Raw genomic sequence first — 19,827 nt, 5'->3', positions numbered from 1 at the left:
GCTAATTGTAATGGGGTATGATGTGCATATTTGGCTTTTATGACAAACACAACACCTTGCGGTTTTAAAAAGAAGAAGAAGAAAAGGCCAGCTCAATTCACGGAGAGAAGTTTAGACTCCAGCTCGGGTCATAAATAGAGTACTTTGATAAATAAGGAAACCTGATTTTTTTTCTCCAGACTTTCACGATCCGTGGTGAACTCCAACAAGTTTAAGAAGAGGTGAGTGAAGATGAGGATGTTGAGCGCGTGAAAACGGCATTAGTATGATATAGAACGCTGGCCTTAAGAAAATAAGGAAAAGAAGGGGAAAAAGGATGAAGAAAAAAGTATCAATCGATAGGGTTAAATTATTCATCGTCATTAATTATCGATCGCTCTCCGCTGCCGGCTCGTCCGCCTCGCGCCAGAGTTGAAAGGAGGGAAAGCGCGCTTTATTAAAACCGGCTCGAGCCTCATTGTTTCATGTCCCGCGGCAAAGAAAAAGCTCGAGTTTGGCTCTGCCCGCGCCAGTAGAAAAATACACACGCGCGCGCGCGCACACACAGACACCGCTCCATCTCCCTCCTCTGCTTTCTCTCTCCCTCTCTCTCCTGACGCGCGGGAGGAGCTTTTGGGAGCCTCGCGCGGTGTTCACGGGGCGGCTGTGTCTCGCGTGGATCGATGAGGGATCAATGGCTCGCGCTGACTAATAGCCAGAGAGCGCCTTTGATCTCGCGGCTGAGAGATCAAAACCTGCGCGAGAGGGAAGAGAAATAGGAAAAGAAACTGCGCCGGCGAGCTGACCTTCACACACACATGCGCACGCACGCACACACACACACACACCGATGCACGCAAAACCCACGTAGCGTCACTCGCGCGCGCAGCTTTTCGGAATTTGATATCCTATCCAGGATATCCTACCAGCGAACAAACTGAGAGATGCATTGCAAATCAAACTGCGGGCGAATATGCATCGGACACATTTGGAATAATAACCAATCTGTCTATAGGCTATTACTGAGAACCTTCACGCTCACTACACTACAAACACGTCCAACAAACGCACACACCACCCTGTTTCCCACTCAGAGTTGTTGCTCTTGACTATTTTTTCCTCAGACAAGGTGATGCAGTGAGACCAACAGATCCTTCTGTGGTTTCCAGCGATCGCACGAGTGTCCTATAGGCTTAAGTCCAGAGAAGAAACTGTCTGATCTCGCTCAGTGTTTATGTGTGATGGAGAGCGGAAGGCTTTAATTGAGTTGAGTATGTTCAGGACATGAACGCAGGTTGCTCAGATCTTCAGTTAATTTCCCAAAGAAAACCGTGTTGGGACTGAAGCAATACTAAGGCAGATCAGAAGCTGTGTGATCATTATAACTTACACAGTGTTTGAATGTGACTGCACTGTTTTCTGTGTGTTTGGGGTCATAGAGACCCTTTAGCAGCTCATAATGGTGTTTAATCACCTTCATGCTTAATGACACTTCCCCTCTAAATTAGTGATAACTGCTTTGGAACCAGTATGATTGAGAATTTAGATTTGAGGTAGAGACTCCAGCTCAAAGCCTGGTTATATGTTACTCTAAAATCCATCCAGCCATCCATCTCCTTCCCCTTATCTAATTCAGGGTTGCTGAAAGGGGGCTGGAGCCCATCCCAGCTGTCATAGGGCAAGAGACAAGGAACACCCGGGATGGGTTGCAGGGCTAACACGTAGAGAAAGACAACCATTCATGCTCACATTCACACCTACGGCCCCTTTGGAATCAGAAGTTCACCTAAACCAGTCCATGTTGTTGGACTTTTGGAGGAAGTCGGAGTACTTGGATAGAACCCACACATTCATGGGGAGAACATGCACACATCACACAAAAAGCCTCAGACTGGATTTGAACCCTTCCTGCTCCGAGGTACCGTGCCCTCTCTAAAACCCTACACAGGTAAATGTGAATTTCATTTATTTTCCCTTTTAGTTGCTGTTTTGTGCCAAACAGAAGGAGCATATATGCATAATCCACATAATAAACAAATCTTAAGACTTTTTTTCTGTAATAGAAATCCTTTAAATATTGGCTGAATTTTTTTCCAAGTGTTTGTGTGAAACACTTGGAGAAAAGTTCAGCAGTTTTGAGAAGGGTCAAAAGACAAAAAAACAAAACAACCCTGCTTCATTCTTTCATAAATTGCTCCTGTTAGTAATCATGAACCACAAATTAATTCCTTGCCAAATAGAATCTTATGTTCCACACTTTTAACTTGGGGAAGTCCACTTTTTTCTTCCTCTGTATCTCTCCTCCTCCTCCTCACGCTCTCCTACTCTATCTCTCTCTTTATCCCCCCCATTCACTCTCCCTCCCCTCTCTGGTCAGTGAGTTACTCTCTCTATCGCTCTCACTTCCCGAATTAACCACTCAAGAAGTCACCACCGACTCAATCAATAGCTCATACATAAACCCTGCTATAATCGCTCCCCCTGCCTGTCTGTCTGCCCCCCACCCCCCTCATTCCCCTCTCCTCCTTCACCACATTCACCATCATCCCCTCACAATCCCTTTCCTCCCCTTCCTTCATCTTTTTGTGTCTTCTTCCTGTCCTTGTCTGTGGATTTTAGATGCTCTTTTCTCATAATTATAAAACCTGTCATAAACATTAAGAGCAGCAATTCTGATATTTCTATTTAAAAATAACTCCTCACACCTTTCCTGCCTTTGCACCCTCATCAGGCAATTTGACATTGTGATAAAAAAAAGAAGTCTTGTCATAGAAGTAATGTATCATATGGGCACTTGAGAAACATATTTCCAACCACAAGAGTATAAACCATAAGTTTTAAAAAGGTTATCACATGTTTTATGTACAACACCATGTCAGATTTTGTGCGTTTATGGATTCTAAAATGACGCAGTTTTGGTTCTATTTGGTTCGGCTACTTAATAAAATCTTAGTAAAATAATGCACCCAAATTGTATACCACCAGCACTGATTGAATAGTGTTCCTGGTCTTTAAACAGTTCAACAACTTTTAGTAAGACAGCAGTGACAAGCACCCAGCGTTGGACTTCAGAATAATGTCCTTGTTTGTTAATGAACTAAAAAGTCTGAAATTTTAATTACGTGAACAAGTGATGCACAAAATGAAGCGCAAATAGCCTTCATAACTCTGAGGACTTCCAGAGGCCTCAGCTAACACAAAGTCGCTCAAAACTTGGACCAGTAAACATGTCTCAAATCACTCCCTTGAAACCCAAATGCACAAAGAACCAGCTGAAAGCTAATACAGCCCAATATTACTATGTGCCTTGTACTGAATACATAATATGAAAGGTGACCTGATGCTTCTTTGGGAGTGTTTTTTTTTTTTTTACTTCTATGTTCTCACAGGCTTCTATATTCCTTGTGGGACTTCATATTTGTGTAGCATCCCTCTAAAATTTATTACAGGAGCAGAGTAATTCTTTTAAGTGCAAGGGCACTATCGGCCTATGTTAGCGTGTCCAGCCTGAATGGGTCTAGTATTGCGTTATAGCAAAGACAAGGAGACATCAATATTGCATTATCTCATGTTTAACTGTGAGACACAGATAGTTGTTTTGGGGGCCTTAAAGATATTGTATTACCAAAGGAGATGCAGACGCACACACAACTACATGAGGAGGAAAAAAAGTGAGAGGGAGAGAGAGAGAATAACACACAGAGAATTTTAAAATTATAAGGCCTCTACACACCCTCTGCTCATACCCCTTCTATCTCTCTTTCTCTATCTTCCCTCGCTTCTTTTCTGCCTCTCTCTCCAAAGTCTTTGATTCGTCCGTACGGTTTGATCTGCAAGAGAGCGAGTTTTGTAAACACATTTTTCACGATCATATAGCCACGGGCAAGGGGAGCGTGAGGCGCGGAGGAAGAAGAAGGAGAGGGAGAGACTCAGAGAGAGAGTGAGAGAGGGAATGTGTGTGTGTGTGTGTGTGTGTGTGTATGTGTGTGTGTGTGTGAGTGAGAGAGAGAGAGAGAGAGAGAGAGAGAGATGGTGTGTGTGTGTCTGTGTGAGGGAGGGACGTTTAATGAGCGTGCAAGATGGAAAGATAGACTGACAGAAAATGCAAGGATGAAGCCTCAAATATGACTTACTGCACAGAGCAACAAAGACACACAGACACTCACATGCATACACATGCACACATGTGGAACCACACAACACACACACACAGACACCAGGGAGCCCAGGCTGATGGTTTTGGCACAAGTAAAGCATCACAGGGGTTGATGAAATGTGAAGCAACAAGGAGAAGAAGCAAGTTATTCAGTTTTCCTTATCATGCAGAGGGGGGTGACACTCCAACACTGCATTTCCCGATATGACACTTCCTGACTGGTGAACCCACGGAGTTATTGGAGAAACACACACACACGGGGAGGGGAGGGAAAGGGGGGAGAGAAAGTGATGCATCTCGTTTGGGATGATGAACACAGTAAACAGAGAGAAACGGCGTCTGAAAAACAGATTATGGGGAGAGCCAATAAAAGGTTGCGCACAGATGGTAAACACACTGTGGTGTAAAGCTGAACTAATAAAAGTGCGAGGCTCTGGTTCCCTACATTTTTTTTCACTTGGTTGGAACGATTTCGTTTTTCATCTGGCAGCTGCTAATCCGGTTTGGTTCGATTGGCCCCGGTAATGGCGCTAACCCGTCGTCTCCATACCGACTCCTCTCCGCGGGACGCGACAGAGAGGAGGCGACGCCGGCTCGGAATGAGCATCAGAGAAGACACCGGTTATGGCACAAAAAAGGGAAAAGAGAACGGGTGCCATAGTTCACACAAAGTTTGTAGTAATTTAGACTTTGAGTTTCCAACTGCCCGAAATATTCGCCTTAAAGGGAGAAAGGCAAATGAACGATTGCTCAATTACTGAAGGCTAATTTCAACAAAGTTTGGCTGCTATTAAACGCACGTAGAGGCTCTTACACTTTTTTTCATTGAAGTTTGCATTTCGGACTAATGCATTAATTACATACGCAGGCCCCAAACGCTCAAAAATAGAAGCCCGATGCTAAAATAAGAATACCATTGCAATAGAGGCTCGGCGCACTGGATTGTTATAACCTTGTGATGAATTGGCTCCTTCGACTTTTGGCTAGGGTTAGATGCAGGCCATCACATTTAAAGTGCTTTTCCACTTCGAGGTTTGTTTGTTTTCCTAAAAGACGGGGAAACAGTCCTCAACAATTCTGCACAAATCCCTCGCGTCAGTCGTTAAAAAAATCATTTTCTTTTCATTTTTCCTTTCCTTGCATTCTTTCTTTTCTGTTTTTTTAAACTTAGCCTACTGCTTTTTTAGAAAGAAGAATCGCTGCAAGCAGTTAAGTCGGTTGTCAGAATCTGCGCGCTCGCGTGTGTGTGTGTGCATATAGTGCAGTGCGGTGTAGTGTAGCGTTTCCTCTTCCTCTCTCTTTCTTCTCTCAGTCTTTTCTGTCCGGGGAATTGTTCTCAACGTCCACAAACACATTGCAAATACCCGGCGGCCAAGCGGCATCGATTTCTAATTAGACGCCAGGATAATCGTTGGAGAGAGATGAAAAAAAGAAGAGAGTGATGGCGAGACCGAGTAAATAAATATATAAACGAATTAGAGCCCAGATTAATTGAATGAATATGAGCATTAAAAAGAAACAAAGGTGATCTTGGCGGATGAAACCTTGCGTGGATTGAACGGGAAATAAGGATTACATACACAGAGGAGAACAGGCTGAAACATATTCGAGGGGGAGAGGATGGGTGGGGCTTTCTTTTGAAAATTAGGGCACACTTTTGCCCAAAAAGTAGTTTGTAATTACTGATCCACGCAGCAACATTTCAGGCACATTCGCACGGCTGATCGATTCATTCAAAATGTTCTGTTCCCGCATGTGAGATGTCATTGCGGAGAGCTCGGCGGGTCTCACACGAAATCTTGGATGGAGCCTGCGAGGAATTAATGGGAAATACTTTAATAATAATGCACAAAAAAAACGTAAATGATTAAATGATCATATTGAAGTCATATTTATTCACATTCGCTGGTGTGCACATACATGATATCTGTGCTAGAAACTGTGACAGCAATCAACCTTGAACTATAGCCACAGCTGGATTATCCAACTTCTCTCCTCTCCAGTCAAATTTCCACCGCCCCCCCCGCCCCCCCTCTTTCCCCCCTTGCCCCCCACCTCCCTCTTTCTGTCTCCTGACAGAGTGTGACAGGGGGTTAGCCGGGGAGCTCAGGTAGCTCGTTTACTTTAATTAACGTTTCATCATCCTCGGAGCGGGACCGCGCACCGTATATACTCTTTCATGCTGCTCCGTCTCTCATCCCTGTTCTCCTTCCATTCATCACCGGCCCTCCCTCCTGCTCTCTCCTCCCCACCGTAGGCCTCACCTCTCATCTTTTCTTCAACAACTCGCCAAATCGCCCCCTGCTCTCTGTCTCGTGTCCACTCGAGCATATACAGGATAATAATTCAAACACTTTCCTTCCTTCCCTCCTCCTCCTTCTCCTTTTCCAACTTTGTTCTTCCCACCCCCTTTTTTCTCGCTCTCCTATCTCCTTTTCTCTCTCTCTCTCTCTTTTACAATAATGATGCCATTAACTGCATAACTCCAGGCGGTTTTGATCAACTGATGCAGAGGAGGAGAAGTAGCTCATTGTGCGCTGGCCATCATTTGGTGGATGCTATTGTGCAATTCAGCTCCTAAACAAAGACAAAGTAACTGTAAAACGCCAGAGGATCAACAGATTACATATATATATATATATTCCGACCATCTTATAACCATGTCAGCAGTGTGCGCCTATGGGTCTTTCAACATGGAGACATTGTGGGGCTGATAAGAAGGAGAAGGAAGACAGTTATTGAGCGGTATTGATCACCTCTGATTATTTAATACAAAATAACTCCCCAGTCGATGATCACCATCAGGCAGGCAATAGATAAAATCAAAGGGCTCTTTGTCAATAGGTTAAATGATCCATTGGAGATATAAGCAAATAAGCAAACCTTCAGATATTAATGACCTTTCAGTGTAGCGTTTAAGTCAAAATAACTAGTTCATTATAAAATTAAGATGTTTTGACATAACATTTTTTGTCTGCTCTGTGAAATCCAAAACAAACATCTCCTGCCATTTCATTCTTTCAACTTTTAAGCATGTTTTGTTTACAGTTCATGTTAACCTAATAATATTGTATAGTAAAAGGTTTTTTTTGTAATTTAAATTCAAGAGCTATAATTTATAAACCAACAACAATGAGAAACTACCTGTTACTGTTTATACCACATTGAAGGATTAGCCTCATATACCTATCTCTAATTCTCTGGCTATATGTGACTGAAAGGCTTTACTCTTGTCTTTTGGGTGGGTGAAGGGGAAGAAGGCCTCTGGAGAAAAAACAAGTAAAAGTCTAACATCTTTAACATAAAAATCTATTTTTCTCTCTCTCTCTTAGTTCAATTGTAATTTCTCACCTCACTTTCTTGAACTGAATACTTTCTCGGATAAATTAGCGATTAGTAAACAATCAGATGCAGCGACAGCTTTAAATTGTGCAGTCGATGTCTGTTTGAAAAAGTGTTTTGGTTTGCTCCTGATGTAAAAGAGGATTGGTGATTTAGCTCAATCACATGTCTGAAATTCTACTGATGACCAATGACAAAATAATTTCTAAGAAATGGCAAATAAAGACATACTGTGATGTTTTTTCATTGTTTTCATTGGTTGAGCTGTTGATTCTGAACTGGGCTCATCATAGTTCACCATACATTTAGAGTTATGCAAATTACACTAATGAGTAGTAATTAGAAAAATCTTGCAATTAACAATTAGCAACCGTGGCTATTAGTATTCAGTGTATAAACTGCATTGCCCTACTCTGCATCATCAGTATCACCGAGAGGATCTCACAATCTTACAGTAAAATCAGCAGCAGAAATTTGGGGTGTAGTCAAATCACATAAAAAATGTCTTCCATATGTTCTTAATGAAAAAAGGAATGATAAAAATGAATCAATAAAAGCAGCTGTAAAAAGGTTTCACAAAACAATAGAAGTGAATCCCCTCGGAGTCAGCTTACAGCCGGGGTTTGATGTGCTGGTGGAAATGGCAGGTGTTATATAAAGCAAAAATAAAATAAGAGAAAAAAGTAGAGTAAATGCAGTTACACTCATATGCTTCGGTGTGATCTGGGCGTGACTTGCACACGGGCTGGGACTCAGCATGGAGTGCTGTGATAGTTTAAACAGTTTAAAACACTTACAGTGGTAACCGGATTTGTAGCCTTGTGGGGTTAAGAACTTGATGAAATCCACTGTGTCCGCTGGGACTCCAGAGGTGTGTGCTCACATACAAATTGCCATTGATAAAGAGAAGAGGTGAAGCTCCATCACATCTTAAACCCTATCACCCTTACACTTGTTCACATAGAATAAAACTCTAGTACCCAGAATGTAGGGGGCACCATCTCCAACCCCAAGGGAGGTGGGACTGTCAATGCTGCATACAAAGCTTGGCTTTGCCTTTCTTTCGATTGGACCCACCGGAGCACCAAGTTGTAGATAGCTTTGACTTAGAAGTGTGCCAAGTTTGGACTGTATGCACATTTTTGTGTGCAGTGCAGTGTTAAGCTTCTGCCTACTCCTGTTTTAAGATCCATTCATATCATATTTACATATCATACATGAAGTGAAAGGATTTTCAGGGATGGTACTTCCACTTTCCTTTGTTTTTATCGGACTTTGCCTTTGTGTTTATTTCCTTGATATGAAAGCATCCAGCTGTATATACTACATGCAGAATAAACTAACTAAAAAATAAATGAATAAAATGAACTTGAATAACAGCTACCAATACCAAGCATAAGTCAAGTTGATAAAGTGTCTGACATTCTTGCATCTAAAATGATATCTATGTGTAAGCTGAGGAAAGCGGCACTAAAAACGCTAAACTACACTTAAAATCATTTAAACTGATAAAGCACTAACAGGTTAAATTAAAAAAAAATCTGTACCAATATTGATTATTGATTGATTGACTGATTGATTAGCCATCTGTGATGCCTATACTGGCAAAAACAAACATAAATATGGGCGAGACTAAAGCAGATAAAATCGGTGTTTGACTTCATGGATAATGGATCAGTCTTACAGACCACAACCCTGACTGCAGCAGGGTTCACCTCACCATGTCTAACTTGAATCTAGACTTGACCGTTATATAAAACAAACATTGGGTTTGGAGATCTATCTAGGTGCTTCTAAGCATAATCTCAGGAGAATCCATAATTTCACACTGTAGTGCAGAAGTTAGCAATGCCGCAAGCTGAACAGAGATCTGGGAGACTTAGCAATCATATCGCTTTATGGATTTTTTCCCACTATAGCAGGATGAGGTAGGTGAAAAGCACAACACATTATGTTTTTGTACAATGACAATGAGTCCATATACTCTCATAATTAAATCTAGAGAGTCCAGGTGAAGTCCAAGACGCTGACCACATAAGCTGGATGTTCCTTGTCTTGCATGTCATTGTGTCTATTCTTTTTCTTTCTCCACTGGTAGGTAGAGGCATGTGGTCCTATTTGTGTAGTGTAGCAGCTAAATGAAAATACTGGAGAAAAATTGGCATTAATGTGGTTTAAATAGCCAAGCAGTTCAATTGGGAAAAACATAATAAACTATAAGTTTCACCAAACTTAAAAGTCAGACAACTAATTTATAAATCAGACTGAATTGACTTTCTTGGCTGGTCAGCCATCATATTCGCTTAAGAAATAAAAATATTACTTTCTAATGAACTGCTTTAGAAAATGCTATGAGGATAAAGCAAAACTTTTATAGCCAAGTAAAAGTGTTGAACAACAGAATCATGGAAACTCAATACCGTGTTTTGAACAGTAGATTGTGTTATAGCTTTGCTTCCAGGCTGGGTTATAAAACATATTCAGCCCTCAGATGAAGACGTAAACTTTGATTTGATAATTGCAGATTGTAAATGAATGGAAAGCACGCTGTAATAATATATTGTTGGATTTTGTTCATTTTTCTTTACTGCAAATATCTTCTTTCGCATCTGGTCCCACACGTGCTACCGCTCACAGTCTCTGCTCTGACTCGTTCTGCTGTCTCTGTCCCGTCGCTGATGTCTCGTCCCACTACAGAGACATCTTAGACCGCTGTATTTCTATTGAAACTACAATATATCCACAGACATGCACACAAAAATTCAATTTCTCCATCTTTCTATCTGTTCCCCTTCCACTTTCTCCGACACACAGAAAACAAAATGTACGCACACAAACACACACATTCGGTGCCCGTCTGCTACGGCCCCCGTTGGCTCTCTCGCCTGTGTGTGCGTGTCAAATCGAATCTCCACCTCGGTGCGTAGTACACCTGCTGTGCTGGCGTATAATGCGCTGCATACAGTGAGTGCACGATGACGGATTACTGAATTAGACCAATAATGACAAGTGACACTTCTGTTACCGCTCCCTGAGCCACTGCAGAGAGCAGGAGAGAGGTGTAAATAAAGAACAGACACAGCGACAGAGAGAGAGAGAGAGAGAGAGAGAAAGGGGAAGGAAAAAGAAACCATAGCACCGAGGCAGAGGAAGTCATGGGGATAGATTGGAAATTTGGGGCTTATTTTTAAAAAATAAATAAGTTCTGTTTCATTCCATTTCAACTTCTGTGTCCTCTATGTTCCCCCTCCCCTCCTCACTTTTTCTGTGGCGACACAGGTAGGTAGAAATAGAACTGAATGTTTTTCTCATTGCCAAGTCCCACCAGGACTTTGGTGAAGTCAAAAATGAGGGCAACATTGTAGTACTCTCACTTACATGGCAAGACAGAAACAGTTCGGAGAAGTTTTAATGTATTTTCATAATAAATATACATGAAATGTAGAGCAGGGTAATTTGTGAGTGTCCACTAGTTGTGCACTGGGGTAGTGTATCTGCAGGATGCCTGGCCCCCCCATGGATCCAGGTCTCCACAGACCTGTGTGCAGGATACTAAACCATGCCAAATGAGGAAGAGGAGGTGTAACCCAACGTGGGATCACATGAATAAATCAGCCTACCACCCGGTGCTTCTGTACTTGGAGAAACACAAACTAGAAAAGTGGATTTACAGAAAGATGTACACAACCCGATGAATTCATTTATCCCCGCACTTATGCAAAAGAGAAGCCGTCTTAACAGGTAAGACGGCTTCTGTTTGAGAGAGGGAACCAGCCGTGTGTGTCTCTATGTTCTTAATCTGGAGATAGACTTTAAAATATGAACCCCAATGAGAGTATTTGTGTTGGTGCTCTGTTGATGTAAATTTAACCGCAAGCCTCATCATCCTGCCTCTATCGCCTCATAATGGAGAATGACTGAAGAATAAAACCTCAATAAGTCCTCAAGTTGTTGCACCACAGTCGTGTTTGGCTTGCAAGCTCAAAAGGTGCAGGTGACTTCTACAGCTTATATCTCTTGTATGTGCTCTCACTTCCCAGAAAGAACAGGAAGGTGGACAAACAGTGCTGGAGATGGAGTGAGCACTTAACTGGGACGAACACACACTCGTAGTAAGAAATGGGGAGACAGTGGAAGCACAATTGGAAAAAGAAAGTCAGGGAGCAATAGGGAGAGCACAGAGGAAGGAAGACAGAAAGAAATATTGACAAAGCCTAGATATACACATAAGTCACCCGACACGACCCGCCTGCTCCCTGTATTTTATAGAGCCGCTCTGCGCTGGCGGAACAGCATGACAGGCCAGTTCCTTCAGCGGAAAATATGGTCCCTCTATACCCTCCCGCCTCTCGCTCCGCTATCACTCCTGTTTTCTGTCTATCCCACCTGATATCATTCTGTCACCTCTGCGCCGGGCTCTTTTTTCCATCATCCCCCTATTTCTTTGCTCCCCGTTCTTGCCTTTTTATTGGTGCTCTACATTCCACCCGTCATGTTTCACTCCTCCATTTCTATCCATCTTCCTGTCGCTCTCTTAATCCCCTCTCATTTGCTCTCCTCTGCCCTCATCCCTCCCGTTTCTCTTCCTGCTCTCCTGAAGCCACTTTCGCGTGCAGTCCCATTTCCACCTACTCTCCCCGTTTCCCTCATTCTTCCTGATTCATTTCCTATCTGCTATCCGTTCCATTCATCCCTCTCTCCTCTATTTGTGCCACATACATTGCCATTCCTCTCCACCCTCTGGCTCAGCTGTCTCCATCTTATACCTTTCTAACTGTATTTCCTCTGACCTCCCAGGTTTTCCTCCAAGGTTTTAAGTTCATTCGTCTCTCTTCCACCACCCTAACCTTTATCCATCCATTTTTTCAAACTCCATACTTTATCTCACCCTTTTCAGTTTTCCATTTCTTCCCACAGCTTCTTTTTTCTTCCTTATGGAAATCTTTTCTTTTCCTAGCCTTCCTTTTCACATATTCCTGCTATTTTGTTTTTTGATGCTGCTGTCCTGAGGTTCCTTCTCTCCCTCCTCTTTTCTTTTTCTTTCTTTCGCCTCTCTACCTCTGCATTCCAGCCGGCCCTCCCTCTCTCATCCGCAGCCTGAGCACAGAGCCCCATGTGTCGGAATCAATTAGGGCTGAGAGCCGTCGCGGCCGTTCTTTCACGGAGGTAAATATTAAACTGCACCAAGCACCGAGGAGGAAGAGAAGGAGAGAGAGGAGGGGAGAGAGGGAGCCCTCCGTCCCTAATCCACCGCATCGATCAGGCGGGGATGAGGGTAATATATTATTTTGACAAGATACGATCCTCCGACGCGCACCGCTATCCCCGGCGATCGATTTCTTTTTTCTCTCCTTTTTTCTTTCCTTTTCTCCCCCTCAGTGAGTGGGACGAGTTTGTGTGTTACTGTGTGTGCGTACGCCTGACACAGGGTGCGCGTGTGCATTTGCGTGTTGTTTTGCCGGGCATCTTGGCGTGTGTATGTGCACTGGAGTGTGGATGGGTGACAATAGGAACAGCATTAGGAAATGTGGAGAAGAGATGAGGATGGTGCTGCTAGTAGGTCTGTGCTTTTACAAACAAGCTCCTGTCTAAACAGCTAAATCACACGCTCAAGATGGATCATTGAAAGAATCTCGGAATCGCATTTTGTGTTTATTTTCTGGGGAATATGCACAGAGCGGCATATGAGGCAGGATGTCAAGATTCCAGTTAGTAAGAGACTTAGCAGCAGAGCTGACCTATTGTAAAGTTAAGTGTCCTCCCCCGCACTGTCCCCTCTGCTCCTCTGCCTCCCCTCTATATCACTTTGCAAACTGTGTCTAAATGCTAAATTCCTAGATCAATTTTTTTATTCAACCTCTCCCCCCATCATCACCCTCACTCTGGCCCCTGCCTCTGTCCTTCTGCAACAGCTTCAAGTCCCGCTGTCCTCCAGTGATGGAGGGTGTCCTACCAGTCTCGTGCACATCTACCAACTTATTTAACTGAGCATTTGTGTGTAACCGTGCAGCAGATCACCGATTTGTACACCACACCTTAAAAGCATTGGTAGGCTTTGTAGCCTAACCAATGCCAATAGTTATATATTTAAGGTATTCTATGCAGAATATTACAATTTTTAAACTAGTGGCATATTAATAAAATAAAAATACTAATGCACGGACTTGTTCGAGTCCATATGAGTGCATTTTTTTTACACTGATAGACAAAACTCTCTGTCTTTCAAGGTTCAGCAGCCCCGTGACTGCGTCAACACTTAGCACAGTTACTTAACCAAATTCTATACATGTTCAAAAAACATGCTTGTTTTTTATGTGGATCACACATTTCAGTTCCAATCTGTCCTTTTGAGTGTTATAGTGATACAAATGCACACAAGTCATGCACACACCACCCTGCCCAACAAGTTTCCTCTCTTAGAAAGCTCCATCCGAACAAGCACGGCAGCACCTGCTGGGTTCTCCTCCAGCTCATTCCGTGGTCTCTTACTCCTCGTCTCCCACTTTCTCTGTTTCTACCTGCCGCGACTTAGTTTTCCTCTTTCTTTCTGTCCGCTCTTGCTTTTATTGTGCCATTTTCTGCCACTTTGGTCCAAGAAAGGGGGGCCGTAATGCAATCTCTCCCCCTCTCTGTCCCCTGCTGTGAGGGAGAGTAGCTTGGCCTGTGTGCTGGGCCAGGGAGAGGGGGGAGGGATGGGGTCAAGGTGAGCTCTAATACACTATTGATCCGCCCCAATTGAAAACCTGATGGAAATTTTAGTCCCCCCCCCCACTCCCCTCCTTTCCTCCTCATCCTTCCCAGCACCCCCCCCCCCCCCCCACCACCACCACCACCTCTGTTTTTCTCCCCTCTCCTTTCTTCCTTCTACTCCCCCTCTCCCTTCCTATCTCCCACTCGTCTCTTCCCTTATGTCTTTTTTCCTTTCCTGTGTGTATCCTCCCTGGTGTCTAGAGCCTTCCTCTTTTTCAGTGTCTATCCCCGTTCCCTCCAATCTGTTTTCTTTCCCAGCTGAATGTCTCTTTCAACCACTGACCACTTTCTCTCCCTTGCTATCTATCTCTGTGCTGGGCAACACTCTGCCTCCATGTCTTTTTAAACCATGCCTCTAATCATTTCCTCTCTTCTTTTCTTCATTTTTAGGTCTCACCATTTCCCCCTTTTCAAGTCTTTTGCCTCTCTTCCCTTAAATCCCTTGCTACCCCACCCCTCCCCGCTGATTCCATCTCTTACACTCTTTTTTCCTCTCATCCCCCTCTCTGAGTGTGCATCAGATGGTCCATTTCTCTCTAACCCAGTGCATATTGATCCCTATGGCAGTAGCACGCAGGGTGAGGGCTGTGAGGACCACTGCTACAGTGTATTAAATGCCACAAACGCTTTGGACGTGGGGCCTGAGACACGCCTCCCCGGCAGGGCCCTGTCAATAGCTGCTGTCTCCTGTCAACAGCAGCCAAATGGCCTCTCAATCTGTGACTTGCGATGGTCTACAGATTGGTCCACAGAAACTGCAATAGATGTGCCACAGAAATATAGAGAGAATCTTAATAGGAGAAAAGCCAGGACAAAACAGAAAATGAAATAAAGAGATGTGTATAAGTGCATTTTCCCAGTAATGGCCGAGTTCTTTTGAAAAACGTGCATTTGTGGCTGATGTAAGTCAATGAAATCATGTAAAACCATTTCCATTCAGATACCTAAAATGTTACAAACAAAATCTATAACCTCACTTTCAATTTGCTACATTCTTTGCCTTAAAAGACTTCATAATAACATGCTGCTGTCCTGCAGTTATGTGGAACAGCAATTATGTACGTAGTTGAGTGTGCTATATACTATTGAAGCACATCAAACAAAAGAGGCACAAACACTGGAAAAGCCTGAACAATAGAGATGGCAGCAACAGAAGTAAACCTTTTACAGCTACCTATTACTTTCCCACTTAACAAGACAGACCACAACCTCTCCCTCTGTCTGACTCTATGCAGAGTTGGCTGCTATCACCGCACTGTTTGAGTGGGAGATAAACGGAGTGAGGGTGTGTATGTGCGCCTTTGATTTATGTACTGTTGTGTACGTGTCAGACGGCCAAGCTATCAGGACCACCATCTCCCAATAGACATAGAAACACTACAGCAAGTGGAGGGACCCCTCTGCTGACCCCGAGACCCCTGATACATATCTGGAACAACAGAGCACACCGAGTGGGGATTGGAGGGGTTTGTTGCAGTAGGAGGAAGAGGAAGAGGAGGAGGAGGGAAACTCTTCATTGCTCCCGTGCTTTTCATTTTCATTCAGAGGAGAGTCATCCACTTTGTCTTTCACTCTCCTTCTCTCTAACACTGTCTCTTTCTCCTCTTTGCCCTTCGCTGTCTAATGTTGACTGGAGGGAAGCAGCCGCTGCACTTTCACCTGAAATTCAACTTCACGTCTCCTGTCCACTCTCACAAAACAAATCTCACAGATAACTGAGCTATAACACGCAGACTTTAGATGTTAGTTTCTGTTAACAGAGTGTGGAGGTACCCTTCTATGATCCCAATGTCACGGAAAATCCATGGTTTGATCAAAAGGGAATGTGTGTTAGTCAACGAATGCGAGAATACACGAAAAGCCACGACCAAACTTCTGGAGTGCCTTTTGAAAAATTTATTTCACCTCGCTCCCTAACCTGTGACTTTTAGCAAGTTTTAGATTTGTCCAATTTTACATGACAGTCAAATAAACAGATTAGAGTATTCTGCCAGTGTTCCTGTTAGTTTTTCAGTACATTGCTTGTAATTTGTCCACTAACTGACATCCAGAGTTCAGGCACCTGTTCTATTTTCCCACTTTTCTCTTTCAATCACTCCTTCCTTGTCTCCCTCCCTGTCTCCTCTTTTCTTCCCCCCTTCTCTTCACCCTCTCCATCTATTTCTTTCTCTCTAGGAAGGAATCAGTCTCACCTTAATTGCTCTTAAATCGGATTAATGACTGACCGGGGACAACTTGACTTAATCTCTCTTCTAGTAAATCTCTTCCTCTCCCCTCTTCTCGTACATCACTCTTATACATTTTATCCTTTCTTGCCCCCCCCCCCCCCCCTTTGCTCTCTTTATCTCTTGTCCTCTCCTTTTTTTCGCCTTCAGCGCTTTCTCCTCACTCGCTCCTTCTCTTCTCTCGCTCTCCTCAGCATCGCTCACCTCTTTCACTTTGTCACGTCCTCCTCTTCCCCTTTTCCTGTCCTTCCTTCTTCTTCTCTCTCCATCGTGCTCCCCGAGAGTCAATCATTCTTTCATCTTTTTTGGACGAACTCTGTCATACATGAGCTCTACTCATCGTCCGGGTCCCTTTATCATTCCTCTCTCCTTCTTTTCGCATTTTTTAGACAAGTTTCTATCAGCCTTTAACTTCATCATCCCGAGATTTGCCAAAACCTCTTTGACTTGACTGTCACTCTCTCGCTCGATCCTATACTTTGTGTGTGCATGTGTGTGTCTTAGTCTCACTACAAGGTTGGCTGGTCGTGCAGCGTTGTGTATGTGTTAGTCCACATCGATGTGGTTCTGTCATTGCCTCCTAAGTGCTTTGGCAATACTACGGATCTGCTGTCATGCCAGTTCAACTAATCTCAATTGAATTACATTGAACTTGTATTGAGATGGAGATAAAGGACATGAGGGTCTGTCTGTGTGATTGCTCAAAGAGCTCCAGTTCTCTTGCACCCATGTGAAAAAAAGATAAAACACACACGGCAAGGAAATTCCATTCATGCCCTCAGATTCAAGCCATCACTTTTGGTGACAGTAATGCTATTTGGATTCTTTAACTAAATGTGATGTATGCCAATATAAAAACAGGAAATAACAAGGTCCTAGCAGTTCAGTATAGAAAACAAGTGACGACATGTCCTACTGAGGTGATGTTTGTTAAGGGTATAAGGACAGAGAAATTGTTCCCTCTTCCAAAACCCCTGCAGTTTAAAAAAAACTGAAGGAAAAAAGAGGCCAGCCTTGTGGACAAAAGCTCATTTTCCTCTTGGTTGCACACTGCTGCAGGCAGGCTAACATGCCACAGGAGAATTCAACCACTCATACACCTTTGTTTTCCTCAGGTTTTTCTCAACTTTACACACAGAAGCAGAGCCATAACCGAGAGTGAACCAGGATTTCTTTGTCAGACCAGAAGGCATGTGTTCGGCCTGTCCAGCCTGAGGCAATGTTCTGTGATCTGAGAGCCACAAAGTTGCACATGTCCTTTGATTGCGACAGACAAAAGTATAATCTGTCATTTCCAAAAGCAGGCACATTTTTCACCTTCCAGTTGTTGCACTGAGTCACTTCCGAATCTCTTTCTTTCTTCAATTTCTATCTCTACTTGTCAACTCTTCCAAAGTCCACTGCCCTCCACTACCAACCCTGGCGTTCAACCTCTCTGCATGCCCATCTGCTTCAGAGCGCTCCCGTCCTTGTCCTTTCTCTTTCTCGCTCTCTCTCTTTCACTGAGCACTCAGGATTAAGCATTTATCTCGGTGGTCCTCCTTTCGGCCCTAAACACCCGTGAGGATGATAAGAGTCACTGGGATTTGTCAAATTGTGCGCCATTGATTAACTGACCTTTCACGCCTGCAAGTCTCTCAGCCACTCCACTAACTGTCGACAGGCTAGATAGAGAGATAGATGGATACATCTGGCTGTTATTATTGTGTACAAGTTTGTAGTTACCAGGTGTGGCAGGGAAAGACGACAGGAGGGGGTTGGGGGGCGGAGAAAGAGGGAGTGTTTGCAGATGATGGAAAAGATATGGAGAAGTCCTTCAGTTCCCCTATAAGGCTACGAGAGTAAGAGGTAGAATTTTCTCTTCCAGCAGACACTAATGAATATTGAATCATAAATACTAAAATACAAATTTTAAGAGTGTAATATCAAACGGGAAGAATTAGACGGGTGCAGAAGAAACGAAGGAAGCATTCATTACCTTGATGGAGAGCAATCTTGCACATGGCCAAGGGTTACTGGATAGTAGACTGGACACCTTTGATTATTTGTAGATAGTTCTGTGCCACTTTGTCACTGACACATTTTCAAAATCCAAAAAGAGGTGTTTGGATTTATTTATTTATTTTTTAATTGCAGTGTTTTTTAAAATAGAAAAACAGGACAATCTTGAAATTTTGAAAAGCATTTCCACACATTAAAAAAATTATTTTCTTTTCATAATTTTTAGAAGTTGTTCTTCTGTGAATCTTTAAGAAATAGGTGAGTCTGAAAGATTTCATAGAGTGCAGAAAGCTGTCTTATAAAGTTTAAATTACCACTTTGAATGGTTACGTTGGTTTAACGTTGCATCTCTACACGGACTCTCTTTGTAAAATACAGTTCCGTTTTCTTTTCTTTTTTTTTAAATCAGCAACAAATGACTCCACCCACTGGAAAGCATCTTGACTTAAGTGACCTCAGATTACCTTAAAAACATTTTAAACTATTTTAATTATTATAGAAAAAGGTTCGACTGTAATTAGAAAATGCAACCGCAGAAGAGAAGCAATGGAAGAAAATAAACACTAAAGACACACGGTTAAAAAAAAAAAATTAGAAAGAAATAAAAAAGGAGGGGGGGGGGGGGGGGGTTGAATTCACCCACCTGGACCTCCGCGTCGCTCCGCCTCAGAGATGCACCTGAGGCCGAAGCCCGATCACGGTCTCACGGACTGGACTTGAAGTTTCTTCGCTGCTTCGCTTGATCCGACCGGAAAGGAGGAAACAAGGAGGAAAGTGTCGCTGTCGCACGAAGGCGTCACTGAAAAAAAAATTATATATATATTAGTACGACTGGAAGATCCTCCGTTAAAAGGACAAGTACGTACGCGGGGTTGCCCTCAATTCAAATAATTAATGAAAATAAATGAAGTAACAGGAAACAGGGGAGGTGGCGCTTTGGCCCAGCTGACTGGAGTCGATCCTTTGGCTTGTGTTCTGATGTTTTCCCGCAGGACCACTGCTGCTTCATAGACCACAGATCAATCACCTTATTTACTCCTTACTGTCATACAGTAACCGTGACAGCAAGAGAGAGGAAGAGCCAGTTAGAGCTTATAATACTCACATAATGACTTCGTGCGTATTTGCCACCCATTTGTGGATGACCTTATCGCACTAGACAGCATTTCCTCGAGTTTTTCTCTCTGCAGTATTCCTATAAAATCCTTATAAATGAGGTATATTCTTTCCTATATTTATATTAAAGCTTCCTGAAATGTATATGAGGCTATAACGCATTTTACGCACAGGATGTACCCGGGATTATCGGCACATACAGGGCCTGAATGCAGTTCGGCGAGAGGCTTTGCTGTCTTGTTATCGATATATGAGATG

The 19,827-nt window shown here is 43.2% G+C and overlaps 1 protein-coding gene across 2 annotated transcripts in view; it reads right to left on the bottom strand.

Moving 5' to 3' along the window:
• Positions 1–19,827, bottom strand: part of erfl1 (Ets2 repressor factor like 1) — a 48,863-nt gene that overhangs the window by 14,910 nt on the left and 14,126 nt on the right. For both annotated transcript variants that reach the window (XM_080308034.1, XM_026186026.2), the window contains exon 2: positions 19,097–19,252. The gene's annotated coding sequence lies outside the window, so the exon portion shown is untranslated. The remainder of the gene's footprint in view (positions 1–19,096; positions 19,253–19,827) is intronic.

The sequence above is a fragment of the Astatotilapia calliptera genome, chromosome 11 (assembly GCF_964374335.1).
Source record: "Astatotilapia calliptera chromosome 11, fAstCal68.1, whole genome shotgun sequence".
Taxonomy (NCBI): domain Eukaryota; kingdom Metazoa; phylum Chordata; class Actinopteri; order Cichliformes; family Cichlidae; genus Astatotilapia; species Astatotilapia calliptera.
The sequence above is the reverse complement of the archived record's forward strand: the minus strand, read 5'-3'. Positions and strand labels throughout refer to the sequence as shown.